This window comes from Anolis carolinensis, chromosome 1, assembly GCF_035594765.1.
Source record: "Anolis carolinensis isolate JA03-04 chromosome 1, rAnoCar3.1.pri, whole genome shotgun sequence".
NCBI classification, from domain to species: Eukaryota; Metazoa; Chordata; class Lepidosauria; order Squamata; family Dactyloidae; genus Anolis; species Anolis carolinensis.
The window spans coordinates 56,625,769-56,641,160 of record NC_085841.1 but is presented as its reverse complement, the minus strand read 5'-3'; the positions used below and the strand labels follow the sequence as shown (position 1 = coordinate 56,641,160).

General features: G+C 40.7%; 1 protein-coding gene across 3 annotated transcripts in view; it reads right to left on the bottom strand.

Annotated features, from left to right (window-relative positions):
• The window catches only part of akt3 (AKT serine/threonine kinase 3), a 219,739-nt gene that overhangs the window by 147,342 nt on the left and 57,005 nt on the right, over positions 1–15,392 (bottom strand). The gene's annotated exons all lie outside the window — the stretch shown is intronic.

Here is a 15,392-nt window from a genome sequence, read left to right as displayed (position 1 = left end):
ATAAAATGCAATGCATTGATAATTTACTGTGTACCAAATATTTAGGCAGAAGACCTTTCACAAAATCCCTATGCTAGAATTACGAATGTAATTGAATCTTATTTAATCTTATTTAATCTTATTTTTTATTGAATCATTGTTTTCCCCAAAGAAAGCAGAATGTAAAGGCACCATATACTGCCCAGAATATAATATTTTGCAGACATGCATGAGCCCAGTGCCCATGCATGCAAACCAGACAACCAGGAACAATCAGCTGAATACAAGCAAAACCCAAGCATCATGTTATCTTGTGGTGAGAAGACCTTGAGAAGCAGAGCATCTGGCAAGCAGGATGGGGAGGCAGGGGGAGGAAGTAGACAGAGGTACCCTGCTCTCCACACATGCCATTCAAGAGCAGCAGTCCAGATGGGGTGGGCAGCTGTCACCATCTGCTGCTGATCAACAAGCAATGAGTGAGGGGCAAAAAAAGGGAAGAGTTTCTAATCTGTTTCTGCTTTCTCAGCCAACATAAAACAGAGGTCTACCTTGTTTGTCCAGCACCCTGCTTCTCAGAGGGATCAACCAGAATTGGCAAGAACTGGACTAATTCCCTATGGGTATCCTTGGTCTAACCTGGAAAAACTGCATGGTTCCCAAAATACAGTAATAAAAACAATTCAGTTCCAAATACAGTAAATTTAGCTCAGTAAATGAACATCCTCTGTCTTGTCAACTCCTAGCACACTTCTCTTTATGCATAACTATGTTTAATCATAGGGTTTTAAAAAAACTTTCCCCATTTGTCTTGATGTGCAACTTTGGCCTCTGCATTTTGAAGCTACATAGGATATTTGTTACACAAGGTCAAACAAACAAATACATATTTGCCATTAATTTACGCTTGAAACATAGATGGTGAGAGACAATGAACTCATGTGAAGAACAACAGTTCTGAAACAGAGACTGAACAAGGTCCTTAGTCATGATATCCTATACCTATGTTTGTATATGGAAATTTTGAAGTTGCAATGCCCTTTTCATACTATTATAGAGTCAAAGAATCACAGGATTGGAAGAGACCACAAGGGCCATCAGTTCAACCACCTACCATGCAGAAAAATCAAATCAAAGCACTCCCAACAAATGGGCATTCAGGCTCTGCCTTAAAACACCCAAAGAAGGACACTTCCATTATCAAACAACTCTGACCATCACTACGTTTTTCTTAATGTTTAGGTGGAATCTCTTTTACTGCAATGTGAATCCACTGCTCCACATCCATAGGCTCTCCAAACACATGTTTATACAACTGTTTTAATACTGTTATTAACTTTTCCATGACAAATATATTGCACAGTTTACTTAATCATTCTTTGATCTCTAAAAGGTGCATATATTTTATAATTTAACTACTTAATATTTTATTTCAAAGATAAATTGCAGCCAAGAATGTACATCACGTGGAAGAAAATACTCCCAGTCAGAACTCTGCCCAATCCCCATTCCCCCTGAATAAAAAACATACCTTCCTTCTCTAGCCCCTCTTCAGACACACAGCTATTTAGTAGCCTAGAAAGGAGGAGGGGAATCGTAGAGTCCAGACCCCAAATGGGCCCCCCTTAGTTCGACATTGGGATTATGAAAAATTTGGTTACAGTAAAAAGTTTCTAAATGCCACCTATTTACATAAATCTGTCAGCAACAACATTTGCAGTGGACTTTTCCGAAAATGTTTCAGATGTAGCCAAAAAAAGAAAGAAAATCAGCCTATTCAGTAAGCCTTGCAAATGTTGATTTATTATCAGTGAATGACTTATTTTTATGCCTATTTTATTTACCTACAGTAGAGTCTCACTTATCCAACACTCGCTTATCCAACGTTCTGGATTATCCAATGCATTTTTGTAGTCAATGTTTTCAATACATCGTGATATTTTGGTGCTAAATTTGTAAATACAGTAATTACTACATAGCATTACTGCCTATTGAACTACTTTTTCTGTCAAATTTGTTGTATAACATGATGTTTTGGTGCTTAATTTGTAAAATCATAACCTAATTTGATGTTTAATAGGCTTTTCCTTAATCCCTCCTGATTATCCAACATATTTGCTTATCCAACATTCTGCCGGCCCGTTTAGCTTGGATAAGTGAGACTCTACTGTATATACCTGCAATCACGTAAATCTTTCTTGGGTGGAAAGGGGTAGCGACTCCAGTGGAAAATGTTTTAAGAACCCTGCCATAGAGCATCTGACTATGTTCCTACAACAGGATGCCTGACATCCTGCATTGTTGTTGTGTTTAGAGGGGGGGATACCAAACCTGCAACTTTATTATGAAGCATTTCAATTAAAGCCATTATTAGAAAGCAGGTTAGGGAAAAATGGTCTAGAATAAAAGATGCAGTAAACAATGGGGACGGAAAATTTGGGGTATTTACAAGAAACCTAGAGGCATGTATTTAAAAAACAAGAGATCCCAGATAATTAGCACTAAAAATATGGAAAAGTGGCAACCAATTTGGATTCCTGAAACATTAAAGTGGATGCATTTAGAAAGTTAGTGTGAGAAGAAGCTTGACCCTAACTGGTGAAAAGACATGAAAGATAAAGGCTATTCTTCTATTAAAGATCTGTAGGACAGAAAACAAAGAAAGGATTAGCAGGAGAAATATATAAAACTAAGCTAAAAGACGATTAATCTATATATATAAACTAGCTTGGGGTCCCGGCGGTGCCCGGGTTATTAGTAGCGGACATTGAGTTGTTTTGGATATTATCAATGGGTCCATTGATGCAGATCTATGGCCAATGGGGTTTGCAGTAGTTTCTGGATGGGGCTGAAGGTACTGGAAATCCCATCGTCTGTGGTCAATCCTCCCAAAAACCTCAGCAGTATATAAGAGTCATGGGGGTCTGTGCCATCTTTGGTACAGATACATGACTGAGGGGGTTAGGAATAGTCTCTGGATGTGGGTGAAGGTACTTCAGATCCTATCATCCATGTTGCATTCTTCACCAAATTCTCCAGGGTTGAAAGTCATAGGGAGTTTGTGTTCCAAGCTTGGTCCTAGTCTGCCATTGGTGGGGGTTGTGTGGTCTGTAAAGCAGGTGATGGTACTGCAAATTCCTTCGTCCATGGTTCATCCTTGTCCAAACTGCTCCAGATGCTTCTTTTATGGGGGGTTGCAGTGGTCTGTGGGAGTCAGATCCCAGGGCGGAAGTATACACCGCCGCATGCATACATACATACATGCATACAAACAAACATACATACCCAGAAACACTGACTTTTATTACTATATACCTGGTTGGGTACCTGGCGATGCCCGGGTTATTTGAAAGGAGATTTCAATTTTTTTTAAATGAATTATCCCATTAATAAAATGCATAAGGTTGTAGATGGACAACATCCACAACATCCTGTGGCGCAGGCTGGTGAGCAGCCTGCTGCAATAAATCACTCTGACCATGAGGTCATGAGTTCGAGGCCATCCTGTGGTGGGGTGAGCACCCATCAATTAAAAAAAATAGCCCCTGCTCGTTGCTGCCCTAGCAACCCGAAAGATAGCTGCATCTATCAAGTAGGAAATAAGGTACCACTTATAAAGTGGGGAGGCAAATTTAACTAATTTATGACGTTGGAATGAGGAAGTGCCGTCACAGTGGATGATGTCTCGGTTGTATGTGTATATGGGCATTGAATGTTAGCCCTATATGTATATAATGTGATCCACCCTGAGTCCCCTTCGGGGTGAGAAGGGCGGAATATAAATACTGTAAATAAATAAATAAATAAATAAATAAATAATGTTGCCTAAGAACCTGATGTTGCCTGGGTTCATTTGGTAAGGATATACAGTAGAGTCTCACTTATCCAACACTCGCTTATCCAACGTTCTGGATTATCCAATGCATTTTTGTAGTCAATGTTTTCAATACATCATGATATTTTGGTGCTAAATTCGTAAATACAGTAAATACTTTATATACAGTAAATACTGCATATTGAACTACTTTTTCTGTCAAATTTATTGTTAGACATGATGTTCTGGTGCTTAATTTGTAAAATCATGACCTAATTTGATGTTTAATAGGCTTCTCCTTAATCTTTCCTTATTATCCAACATATTCGCTTATCCAACGTTCTGCCGGCCCGTTTATGTTGGATAAGTGAGACTCTACTGTATATTAGAAATAGGCAAACATTCAATGCCCGTATACACACAGAACCGAGACAGAGACAGATGCAGAGGCAATTTAACCTTCTCCTGAGGGGATGTTCGATTCTGGCCACAGGGGGGAACAACTGCTTCATCATCCACTGTGACAGCACTTCCTCATTCCAACGTCGTAAATTTGTTAAATTTGCCTCCCCATTTTATAAGTGTTACCTTATTTCCTACTTGATGTGGTGCTACAGTAGAGTCTCACTTATCCAACATAAACGGGCTGGCAGAATGTTGGATAAGGGAATATGTTGGATAATAAGGAGGGATGAAGGAAAAGCCTATTAAAAATCAAATTAGGTTATGATTTTACAAATTAAGCACCCAAACATCATGTTATACAACAAATTTGACAGAAAAAGTAGTTCAATACGCAGTAATGCTATGTAGTAATTACTGTATTTACAAATTTGGCACCAAAATATCACGATGTATTGAAAACATTGACTACAAAAATGTGTTGGATAATCCAGAACGTTGGATAAGCGAATGTTGGATAAGCTAGACTGTACTGTACTTCCATCAGCCCAAGATCAACCTATTAAGCATGAAAAGGCATCATTTAAAAGATAATAATGATGTTGTCTGCTGTCCTTTGAAGAAAATAAGGCCTTACAAAGAAGATGAAAGCTGCCATCTTTTGAGGCAAGATGGCGTCCTTCTTTTAGGCCTAGCAGCATGGGGCCAGCCTGGAAGGCCTTAAAACATGTCAGCAGAGGAGCCCAGTGGTGGTTGGGTAAGATGGCGGGGGGGGGGGGGGATAAAAGTTTTCATAATGACAGCAAAGATTAAAAAGATAGTCATTTTTTCTCTTCAGTCTGTTGTGGAATGTACTGTCTTACCTTGTAGAAGGACAGTTCTGGCAATGAGGGAGGCAGAAGCTGCCATTTTTGGAGGAATCTTGAGGCAAGATGGCCCCCTCCTTTGGGCCTAGCCGGGCCTAGCAGCCTGCAAAGGCCGAGAATGTCAGTAGAAGCGCTGAAGGGGGGTGAGGTGAGGGGGTAGAAGTTTTCATAAACATACCCGCAACCATTGTTGAAAAGGAAGCATTAAAACATAATTATTTTCCATCATTAGTTGGATTCAGAATGCTGTGAATGTGTGAGTGAACTGTAATTCTTAGAACCAAAGTTTTTTATTATCAGTAAGACAGTTGGGCATGTTGGGTCTATGTGGTCCAGATCCGTTGTCAGTGGGTTCATGGGTTGTAGGGGTTATGTGTGTCAAGTTTGGTCCAGCTCCGGCCTTCCTGATGGTCCCAGTGGTGTTTTGGATTACCAAAGTGTAGGCCGAAGGATGTTAACTGTCCCAAAGCTAGCATCGTTCTGAGGAGATAAGTAGGCCGAACGAAGCCAGTTGGTAGTAGTTTTTGCCTCAGCAGTCCCAGTGGCCTGTGAAAGTGGAGGCCAATCAGAAAGCTGTCCCATATTCCGGCCGGCCAATCAGAAAGCTGACCCATATTCTGCCAGGCCAATCACTATGGAGATCTACCAACCCTAGAGAGGGGAGGGAGAAAGCCCGGCATAACGCCACCCACCAACAAGGAGGGAAGGAGGACAAGAAGAGCGGCAGTTTCTTATCGCCTTCTCTTCGGACACACCTCCTATTTCTTCTCTCCCTAGAGTTTTTCCCTCTCTCCCTTTCCACTCGTCAAGGCTTTCCATTCAGGCGCCTTTGGGTTCTCCACCCAGCAATATGCCTTTTTTCGGTCTCTCTCTACATCCATCCCAGTGGAAAAGGGGAAAAGGAGGGTAAATTGGGGGATCCATAGCCTGGGAAAACAAAGTCCCCCTTCTCCCTCGCCTCCTCCACCTCCTCTTCCCTTTCTACTACAACCGGATTCAATACCATCCCCATTTTTCACCCCCCTACAATATTAACTCCAAATGGAAATGCTTTCTCCACCCATTACCCGAAGTAGGCTGGGAAACCATAACAACCACCCACTTGGTTTCCCCTTAGGAAAATCCACTTCATTGACAGACCCCTTAAGAAAATCCACTTCAACTTCCTTTTACCATACAAAACAACACCATCCAAACACTCCTGACAGATGGCCATCCAAACTCTGTAATACCAAACTCTGTAATACCTAAGATTCGGAAAGACCCCTCAAAAACATCCACTTCCACTTCCTTCTACCATACAAAACTACACAATCAAAACACTCCTGACAGATGCCCACCCACCCTCTACATAATAAAAATAATCATGACATCAAACCTCACCTCCTTCAGACTTTCAATACTAATGGCGTTTCTGGGGATTCACCAGACATGATGTCACTTGTACTTCACACACAATTATCCATTTTATTCCACCTGCCCAACAAAGGATTCCCATGAGCCACAGCAACGCGTGGCCGGGCAAAGCTAGTATATAGTAAAAACACTACAAAATAAATGGCAGAAGGAAGACCCCCTTACAAAAAAAAACTATAGAGGAACTAAAGAGGGAGTTAAGAAAATTAAATTAGAAAAATATTTGGAAACGTGGCCAGTTTTAAACTAAAACAAGGGGAAAACTAAGATAATGACCAAAAATATGGATAAAAAGAAAAATGAGAAATTGCAAAAGATATTGGGTTTAACAATAGTTAAAGACATCAAATATTTATGAATACAACTCACAACAAACAATTCAAAATTATTTTAAAAAAACAATTACAAAACCACATGGAAAAAATCGAAACAGACTTAGAAAAATGGAAATTCTTAAATATCTCTTTAATGGGCAGAATTGCTATAATAAAAATGATGGTCCTGCCAAAATTACTGTATCTATTTCAATCTCTACCAATCATAAGAACTGACCATGTATTTAAAATATGGACTAAAGACATAAATAAATTTTTATGGAAAAATAAAAAAGCCAGTCTTAATTCAAAATCGTTAAGGGACGAAACAATACAAGGACTGGGCCTGCCAGACTTAAAGTGTTACTACGAAGCATGCAACTTAATTTGGCTAAAAGATTGGACAACATTAAAACATAGTAGATCATTAACTTTAGAAGGCCACGATCTCAGATCTGGCTGGCATGATTACATCTGGTATAATAAAAGAAAAACGGGGGGAAAAAATCAGTAATCATTTCATAAGAGCCTCCCTAATCAAGGTATGGGAAAAATACAAGGATAGATTTTACAGTAAAACACCTCTGTTATCGCCCATTGAAGCAAAGCATAATAGAGAATTCAATAAAGAGAATTGGTTAACATACCAACAAATATTAAAAAAGAACAATAACGAATTTACAATAAAAACACATACAGAAATTAAACATAAACAAATTTCATGGTATCAATATTACCAACTACAAGCAAGTTTTAATGAGGATGTTAAAAAGGGATTTAATCAGGACCAAGGAATATGGGAAACCATAATGAAAAAGGATAAAAAAGTTAAAAATTGTGCTGTCGCATGTTGGGCCTGTAATAATGTCTGTTTACAGGACATGCCTTCTGTATGCCCAATGGGACGCCGGGGTGCCTCAGCTGAAGGGTCCCTTAGATTTCCCAACACAAAGTTCTATTGAGGCTTCAAATAAGTTTAACAAAGCTCTTTATTTGGGCTTAAATCTTCAAACAAATGAATTAAATGCTTTATAACCTTGGAAAACCGGTAGCTTCCTCAATCTGCCATCAAGGACAGGCAACTATTGGTAAACTGTTTCCTTTTTTCCTTAGGGAAATCTTCTGACCCCTCCCTGGGCAATCTTTCTTTACCTTGTTGGTGTGAGGCCCCTGCTCCCGCCTCCAAGTTGCGTTATGGATAGCCCGAGTGGTCCCTTACCAGACAAGGTTGCTGTAGATTCTGGCAAGCTTCACGAAGGCTGTAGGAACTGTGCTGATCACCCAGCAAAGCTGTGAGAAGTGAAGCTTTTGTGCAGGTGGGAAAGAGAATCCCACACATCTTGCCATAAAATAGTGAGACTGAACAAAATCCCCCTTTCCCTCCAAAAACCTGGAAAAAGGGGTGGGTTTAAAGATTCTAATGAGAATTGCCAAGTTGTTGGCCCTATGAATGCAACCTGAGGTAAGCTACCGTATTGAAATAAGTACAAACTAGCAGTGCAAGAAAAGGAATTCAAATCTCCTGGCACTACCGTGCCAGCACAAAAATATTATATCAACAATTATTAAAGTGGGCAATAGAAGAGGAATATATAAAGGAATATATGATGAAATGGGCAAAAGATATAGGCCATAGCTTTTTATATATATAAATAATTTTTTATTGAGTGTTGCAAACATAAAATAGTTAAAAAGAAAACGACCGTAGTGGATTTGGGGGGGGGGGGGGAGGGAAGGATGTGCACAATGCGGAAATGGAAAGAAAAGGAGGGGGAAAAAAGATAAGAAAAGGGGGGGGAAGGGGGGGAAGGGGTGAGGGGTTGGGAGTCTTTTCTTTCTTGACTTCCCTTCTTCTCTATAATGGTGTCTTATCAGATGATGTTTACATCTGTTGTTTTCCATCTTTACTGCGTTTGTCTTCGATAGTTGATTTGTCTCGGTCTGTTATTAGGCGTTATATCAGTATTTTAATTTTTTCGTTCTTCATCCAATCCTTTACCGGTGTCCAGTCTGTCATCATCTTTGGTTTATTATGTGTTCTTGATAGTAGAAAGGTTAATTGGTCCATATTCATTATATCCCATATTTTCTTTATCCAATCCTCTTTATTTGGTATTGCTTTTTGTTTCCATAGTCTGGCAAGCACTATTCTGGCTGCGGTTGTTAAATAAGTAAATATTTTATCTTTCTTTCCCCATTGCATGTTGGACATCCCCAATAGGAAGGATTCTGGAACTAAAGGAATTTTTATTTTTAGAATCTTCTGACACTTGTTATGTATCTCTCTCCAATAGGGTTTTATTTTTTCACAAGTCTACCACATATGTAGATAGGTACCATCTCTTTTCCCACACTTCCAGCATTTGATATTCTTGTCTTTTGCAAATTTTGTAATTTTCTTCGGTGTCATATGCCATTGGTAAAACATTTTTAACCAATTTTCTTTTAGGTCGTAGGCGTATGTATAATTTAACTTTTTTCCCCAGATTATTTCCCATTCGTCTAGTGTAATTGTTCTTCCTATATCCCTTGCCCATTTTATCATACATTGTTTAATTGATACCTCTTCAGTACTCCATCCTAATAGAACTTTGTAAATATTTGCTATGGTCTTCTTTTGTTTAAGGAGCATTTCATCCCACAATGTTATTTTATCTTCAAATCTGTTTTCCCTATCTTTGTTATAATATTCTTATAGTTGGTAATATTGGAGCCAAGTCATGTTTTCATACTTATTTTTTAATTCCTCTAACGTTTTCAACCTTAGTTCATTTCCTTCTCTCTTCAGTATTTCCCTATACGTGGGCCATTTGATCCAAACAAGCTCTCTACTTTGGTGTGTCTCCAGGGGGGAGACCCAGAGTGGGGTTTTCCTATAAAGTCTTTGTTTATATCTATCCCATATTTTTAATAATGCCGACCAGATAAAGTGGTTGCCGAAATTTTTTTCCACTGTTTTCCTATTGTACCAGAGGTACGCGTGCCAGCCGGCCCTCAAATCATGACCTTCCAGGGTTAATATTTTCTTATTACTTAAATTTATCCAATCCCTTACCCAGTCTAATCCACAGGTGTCAAAATAAAGGGCTAAATTTGGTAGACCAACCCCCCCCTTTTTTTCTTTCATCTGTCATATTTGTAAAATTAATTCTTGGTTTTTTGTTGTTCCATACAAATTTAGATATATAATAATAATAAATAATAATAAAACTTTCTTTATATACCGCCCTATCTCCCGGATGGGACTCAGGGCGGTTTACAGTCATAAAAGCAACACAACATTACATAACGACATAACGCACATTATTAAACAAGGTAAAATAGTACAATTATAACGATAAATCACACTTACATGACCAGATCAAGGGGACGGGAACCATAAACCCAATATATTAAAATGTATCATTTTAGGATAGGGAAATCTTGTGCAATGTATTCAGGCTCAGAAATCGGCGGTAGTCCAATATAATTACTCAACAACCTGCCGACACCACCAGGTCTTCAGTTCCTTACGGAAATTGGATAATGTAGGGGATTGCCTGATCTCTTTTGGCAGTGCATTCCAGAGTCGGGGGGCCACTGCCGAGAAGGCTCGTTCCCTCGTCCCCACCAGCCGCACTTGAGACGGTGGTGGGAGCGCGTGAAGAGCCTCCCCGGAAGATCTCAAGGTCCGCACTGGCTCATAGGGGGAGATGCGACCACGGAGATAGGTAGGGCCCGAGCCGTGTAGGGCTTTATAGGTCAAGACCTGCACCTTGAATTGGGCCCGGCAGTTTATCGGCAGCCATATATCCTTATTCCAATCTTTAAATAGTTTCTGATTTCTAATAATTGGTAAGTTTTGAAAAAGATACATCATTTTTGGTAAGATGTTGGATTTTATTACTGATATTCTGCCCAAGATAGATAGTTTTAGTGATGACCAATTCTTTAAATTCGTTTTGATTTCCTTCCATTTGTTAATATAATTATTTTGTAGCACTTGCGAATTTTTAGCTGTCAAATTGATTCCTAAGTATTTTATTTTATTTAATACCTTTAAACCAGTTATTTTACTTATTTTAATTTGTCGTTGTTTTGATATATTCTTAGTCAATATCACTGATTTTTCTTTGTTAAGGTTAAATCCTTATACCTTCCCAAATTCCTCTATTTTCTGTAGCCAAATTTTTATATTATTTACGGGATCTTCTACAATACACACCAAATCATCAGCGAACGCTCGGAGTTTATATGACTCTTTGCCAATTTTCAGTTCCTTCAGATTATCATCTTCTCTTAGATTGTTGAGGAGCAGTTCTAATGACATTATAAAAATTAAAGGGGACAGAGGGCACCCTTGCCTTGTCCCTTTTTCGACCTTGATTTTATTGGATGCCTGACCATTTATCCAAATACTGGCCTCCTGCTCATCATATATTGCTTGTATTGTGTTTGTGAAATTATGGAAGATATAGGCCATAGCTTGAATCTGGAACTTTGGGAAAATATTTTGCCAATTTTTGTAAGCCGCCCTGAGTCCCCTTGGGTGAGAAGGGCAGGGTATAAATGTTGTAAATAAATAAATAAATAAATAAATATTTGGAAAGTAAAATTAAAATATACTGCTGCAACCAATATTTGAGAAAACTGGTACAAGATGCAGTATAGATGGTGTTATACACCAGAAAAATTAGCAAAATTTAATAAAAAGAAATCTAACATCTGTTGGATATGTGGGAAAAAATAGGGACATTCTTTCATCAATGGTGGGCCTGTGAGAAAATAAAAGAATATTGGAAGATTGTACATCAAATGACACAGGAAATTATAGGGTTTAAATTCAAATTAGAATCAGAAATGTATCTATTAAGCTTCATTAATTCAAAATTTAATAAAAATGAAGACAGAATATTCTTTTACATAAGTACAGCGGTCAGACTCACACTAGCAAAAGTCTGCAAAGGAAAAAGACTACCAACCCCCGAGAAATGGCTAATCAGAATACTAGATATAGTACAAATGGACAATCTAACACAAAAAATAAAAGAGGGGGGGGGGGAAACAGATTGGACAAACTTTACAAAATTCTTGATAAAAAGAAGAATGGACTTTATGATAGATCTGTCTATCATATAAATTGGATCAAACGAAAAGAGGCAAAGAGGCTCTGTCCACCGGATTTTGGGGTGCAGGCCAGGCCCAAGGGGTAGGGAGGTGAGGTTGCGGTGGTCTATCGGGAATCCATCTCCCTGATCAGGTGTACTGTTCCGTAATCTACTGGGTTCGAGTGTGTCCACCTGAAAGTGGTTGGCTGGGACAGTTTGGGGATTCTGCTTGTGTACCGACCACCCCGCGACACAGCAGTCTACCTGCCAGAGCTAGCTGAGGTGGTTTCTGCTCGGATCTTGGAGTCCCAGCAACTTGTGGTGCTGGGTGACTTCAATATCCATGCAGAATCCACCTTATCCGGAGCAGCTCAGGACTTCATTGTCACCATGACGACCATGGGGCTGTCCCAAGAGATATCAGGGCCCACTCATAAGGCCTGGTTTTCACTGTGGAAGGGAACATGGTTGGTGTGGAAGAGCAAAATATTCTTCCATTGTCATGGACCGATCATCACCTGATCAGTTTTAGACTTACTGTGACCTCAAACCTAGACCTGCTGAGTTGTTTCAGGTGATCGGGGAGCTTCTCCATCCTCACGAGGGGGAGAGGGTCCCTGACCATCTGGCAACCCAATGTTACGATTTCACACATCATTTTGCAGACAAAGTCGCTCAGATATGCTCCAACTTAGACGCTTGATCAGTCACAGTACCAAATGAGGTAACCAAAAAGATAGCAACTCGAAAGATAGTTGCATCTATCAAGTAGGAAATAAGGTACCACTTATAAAAAGTGGGGAGGCAAGTTTAACTAATTTACAACCTGGAATGAGGAAGTGCCGTCAGAGTGGATGATGAAGCAGCTGCTCCCCCCTGTGGCCAGAATCGAACATCCCCTCAGGAGAAGGTTAAATTGCCTCTGCGTCTGTCTGTCTCGGTCTCTGTTTGATGTGTTTATGGACATTGAATGTTTGCCCTATGTGTGTATAATGTGATCCGCCCTGAGTCCCCTTCGGGGTGAGAAGGGCGGAATATAAATACTGTAAGTAAATAAATAAATAAATAAACCGAGGCATCTGCTTGTCTGGTTTTGATGGATTCGCTTCAGCCGGTTCAGCCCAATGTTGGGGGGGTCCTCGGAGCTGTGAGGGCGACCACTTGCGCTCTAGACCCTTGCCCTTCCTGGCTCATTAAACTTGCCAGTGGGGGATTGGTAGATTGGTTTATTGGAATCATTAATGCTTCGTTTGATCAGGGACATTTTCTATCGTGCCTTAAACAGGCAATAGTAAGGTCTTGCCTGAAGAAGACGTCTCTTGATCCTATGGTTTTAAACAACTACCACCCAATCTCCAATCTCCCTTTTCTGGGCAAGGTCCTGGAGCAGGTGGTTGCCACGCAGCTCCAGGGCTTACTCAACGAGACCAGCTATCTAGATCCATCGCAGTCTGGCTTCAGGCCTGGTCACGGCACCGAGATGGCTTTGGTCACCTTGGTGGATGGCCTCTGCAGAGAACTTGACAGGGGGAGTGTGTCCCTGTTGGTTCTCTTGGACATCTCAGGGGCTTTCAATACCATCGACCATGGTATCCTTTGACAGGGGATGATGGGGAGCAGAGTGGATTCCAAAATTTCATCATCCCAGTCTCACCTCCTCCAGACTGTATTCCCATGCAGAGAATCAGCACTGGTCAAACAAACACTCCAGCAGGCGAAGGGTCAGTTGTTTAACTGTTATTTAACTTTATTTACATAATCTATTTACAGTTGCATTTCTCGGCTTCAGAGCATAGCATTCATAGTCCATCTCCAGCGAGAGCTCAAGCCGAACACCACAGAGATAAGATAAGAACACATTCCTCTGTCCAGAGGAAGTTCCAACCCTCAAAGGCAGGAAATCAATCCTGATAGGTCACAGTAATCACAACAGGCTGTCAGTCAAAACTAGCCTGCTGTTAACTATTTCATTACTGAAAATACACACTCTAGCTCATCAGCAGTAAACACTTGATTTACATTTCATACAAATACAACCATACTCCAACATCCTTCTGGGTCGACTCTCCAGAATGGATATTGGGGGCACTGCTTTGCAGTGGCTCCGCTCCTTCCTGGAAGGTCGCACCCAGTTGGTGAAGCTGGGAGATACCTACTCGGACCCCTGGCCTTTGACCTGTGGGGTCCCGCAAGGTTCTATTCTATTTCCCATGCTATTCAACATCTACATGAAACAGCTGGGCGAGGCCATCCGGAGTTTTGGAGTGTGGTGCCATCTCTACGCAGATGACACCCAACTCTACTACGCTTTTCCACCAAACTCCAAGGAAGCCCCTCGGGTCCTGGACCAGTGCCTGGCCGCTGTGATGGACTGGATGAGGGCTAACAGGCTGAAACTTAATCCTGACAAGACAGAGGTCCTCTTGGTCAGTCGCTTGACTGATTGGGGTATAGGGTGGCAACCTGTGCTTAACAGGGTCACACTCCCCCTGAAGGCGCAGGTCCGCAGTCTGGGGGTCCTCCTAGACTCAGCGCTGATGCTTAATGCTCAGGTGACGGCGGTGGCTGGGAGGGCCTTTGCACAATTAAAACATGTGCGCCAACTGCAACCGTACCTCAAGAAGTCTGACTTGACCAGGGTGGTCCACGCCTTAGTTACCTCTAGAATGGATTACTGTAACGCACTCTACGTATGGCTTTCTTTGAAGACGGCTCGGAAACTACAACTAGTTCAAAGATCAGGAGCCAGATTGTTAACTGGAGCCAGTTACAAGTAGAGGACAACTCCTCTGCTTAAACAGCTCCACTGGCTGCCACTAAGTTTCCGGTCCCAATTCAAGGTTACCTATAAAGCCCTAAACGGTTCGGGACCAGCCTATCTTCGTGACCGCATCTTCCCCTACGAACCTGTGCAATCTCTAAGATCTTTCGAGGAGACTCTTCTCTCGCTTCCTCCCCCTTCGCAAATGCGGCTGGTGGGGACGCGGGAAAGGGCCTTCTCTACGGTGGCTCCCCGGCTCTGGAATAAACTTCCCAGGGAGATTAGGTTAGCTCCGACCCTCACTGTCTTTCGGAAGCAATTAAAAACATGGCTGTTCCGTTGTGCTTTTGAGTAGACAAGTCCGTTATAACCTGGCCCATATCCACATTGAAACTTGCCCTGTCACTTTATCGTTTGATTTCCATTCAGATTTATCTTCCCTGCTTGTTGTGTCTATTTGATGTATGTTTTATTCTGTATAAGACACTCCCTTCATCAGTTTTGACTGTCGCCCAGACTGTTGTCCTATATTGGACCTTTTAAAGCCTTGGATGATTGTTTAATATTTTAATTATATCTATTTTAAATAATGACTTGTTTAATTTGTTTTTAAATGCATTCTTTGATGTCTCAACTGTTGATTTTATGATATTATATGATTGTATTGGGCTTGCCCCAGTGTGAGTCCCCGTTGGGGAGATGGAGGCGGCATACAAAAATAAAATTATTATTATTATTATTATTATTATTAAATAT